General features: G+C 49.9%; 1 long non-coding RNA gene across 2 annotated transcripts in view; it reads left to right on the plus strand.

The window, feature by feature from the left end:
* The window catches only part of LOC116535030, a 2048-nt gene extending 1953 nt beyond the window's left edge, over window positions 1-95 (plus strand). The window contains exon 3 of one of the 2 annotated variants that reach the window (XR_004262012.1): window positions 69-95. This is a non-coding gene — a long non-coding RNA (uncharacterized LOC116535030). Of the gene's footprint in view, window positions 1-48 lie in introns of both variants that reach the window. The other variant, XR_004262011.1, reaches the window with a different exon arrangement.
* The last annotated feature ends 2458 nt before the right edge of the window (window positions 96-2553 follow it).

Here is a 2553-nt window from a genome sequence, read left to right on the forward strand (position 1 = left end):
TTTTTTTTTTTTTTTTTTTTTTTTTTTTTTTTTTTTTTTTTTTACCAGGTTTTGCTCTTGTTGCCCAGGCTGGAGTGCAATGGCGCAATCTCGGCTTACTGCAACCTCCGTCTCCCAGATTCAAGTGATTCTCTTGCCTCAGCCTCCCAAGCAGCTGGGATTACAGGTATATGCTACCACTAGTGTATTTTGTAGAGATGGGGTTTCACCATGTTGGTCAGGCTGGTCTGGAACTCCTGACCTCAGGTGATCCACCAGCCTCGGCCTCCCAACGTGTCAGGATTACAGGCTTGAGCCAGCACACCCAGCTGAGAGTTTTTCTTTGACCGCAATCCTGAGCTGGGCTACTACCATACTCAGCAGCTGCACTGCCCTGCCAATGTTTGTAAGGATGTCCTAGAGGAGGAGTTGCCTTATTGGGGCCTGGTGGAAGCACCCCTGACACTTTGCTGCTAGTGCGAGCCGAGTGGCAAGGAGACCCATACCCAGGACTTTCTGTCCTGGGAGGCCTGTGAGAATGCCTGCGTGGATGAACGCTTTCTGCTGAACCCCATCAAAGGCCAGGGACTGGAGAATATTTGGAAACCGTGACTGTATGTGCTTCTTGACCAAGCTCAGTCTTCCTTAGGGGCCAAGGTAACTCATTAACAGTGTGTGACACCATGCTAGACACTCCTACCTTCAAAGGACCCTCCCAAGTTGCCATAATTGCTATACACTTGGCATGGTGCTGGGGACTCAACTCTAAACACTACCAGGACAATTTGAGGGCATCCCTCAAAAAGGGAAGCCAAGAAGGGTGGAAGTATGGTTAGAGAGGTGGGGATGCTGACAAATGGGATTTCTGACATGCATCTTTTTCCCCAGTGCCTTTCCCTGATCTCCACACTCTTTGCCATGTGTGCCCTGGTCATCCTCTTCTAGGAGATGGAGGTCCAGCTGGATTACTTCCCTGGCACCTTCACTACTATGGAACATGCAGTGGGTGTTGTTGACCGTCTTGCCCCTGACCTGCTATACCTGGAGCTGCTCTGTGCCCTTTGATTTGGAACTGAGCTCTTTGCCCAGGCCATTTTCTGCGCTGATAAGTTGCGCTTCCTGTGTAGCCCTCTCAATCTAGCTAATATCTTCTGTTTGTTCACTGTGTTGGTGGAATTGGTGGTTGGTGACAAGGCTGTAGGCAACCCTATCTTATCCTAACCCTTGGGGCCATTCTTTCCGGGAGCTGGTTCATCTCCCGGGCTTCCTTGAAAAGTCCTTGGCCGTGAGAGTCCTCGTTCATACCCTCCATTCTTCCTGGAAAGAGGTGTGTGCCTTTCTGTTAACTTGGGAGGCTGAAATCTTATTCTTTGGCTTGCTTTTCCTCTGTGGGGAGCTCTTGGGTATGTCCATTTCAGGTCAAAGTGAGCCCCACTTTGGAGACATCTTTACATGTCTCTGGTGGACTGCCATAACTCTCACCACCATAGGCTATGGAGATGTCTACTCCCTCTCTGCTCTGGGCTGGCTCACTGCTGCTGTCACAGCCACTGTGGGCATGTGTACTGGTGTCTTGCTGGTTGCTGTGCTCCTGGTCCACTTCCAGCGCTATTATGCTGTAGCCCTGGCTCACCAGAAGCTAAGGCCCAGTGGGGCCCTGTAATAGGCCTATTGATCAGGAGTAATGGACACCACCTTCCCTTCTTTCCTTTTGCCGGTTTCTGGTGACAGATAATAATTTCTGGCTTTGGCAAAGAATCCTTGAGGAGGAGCCCCAGATCTTGGCAATTTCTGCTAGTCAGAATCAGCTAACCATGGACTGCAAGTCAGACTTTTCCAAGTCATCAAGGGGACACCCTGAAGGAAGGGGCCTAAGGGCAAGGCTAGCTAGGCTTCAGCTTTCCCCTGCCCCACCCTAGGCCTTTTTCTTGACTCTGGAGTGACCAGGAACGATAGAAAGTAGTTGTTCCTGGATTGGTGCTATATCTCCCTCTCAGCCAGTTCTCCCCTTCCATCTCCTCATCCCTGCTCCTGCCATCTAGACTAGGATCCAGATGAGAGACTTCTGAGTGATGGTAGCAATAGGATAGCAACATCAATTACCTATGAATATCAATGGTGATTGTCTGTGGGTATTGATAGTAATTGTGTGTACCTGACAGCAACTGTTTATGGGTATTGATGACAATTGGTACCTTCAGTGCCCAGGCATAGCCAGATTACAGCATTGCTCCCCTACTGCTCCCGGGACAAATGCTCCATAGAGCCATAAGTCCTTTGGAGGTTCTCAGAGACTTGCAGCAGATGCGGATCAGCCAGGTTTGAACCAAAACACTCTAACTCCATGACATCCTCTTCATCCCACTTTTTTTCTTTTTTTGAGATGGAGTCTGGCTCTGTCGCCAGGCTGGAATGCAGTGGCAGGGCCTTGGCTCACTGCAACCTCCACTTCCCAGGTCCAAGTGCTTCTCCTGCCTCTGCCTTCTGAGTTGCTGGGACTACAGGTGCACGCCACCATGCTCAGGTAATTTTTGTATTTTTAGTAGAGATGGGGTTTCACCATGTTGGCCAGGA

The sequence above is a fragment of the Sapajus apella genome, unplaced genomic scaffold (genome assembly GCF_009761245.1).
Source record: "Sapajus apella isolate SASKATOON/1434 unplaced genomic scaffold, GSC_monkey_1.0 scaffold91, whole genome shotgun sequence".
Lineage (NCBI taxonomy): Eukaryota > Metazoa > Chordata > Mammalia > Primates > Cebidae > Sapajus > Sapajus apella.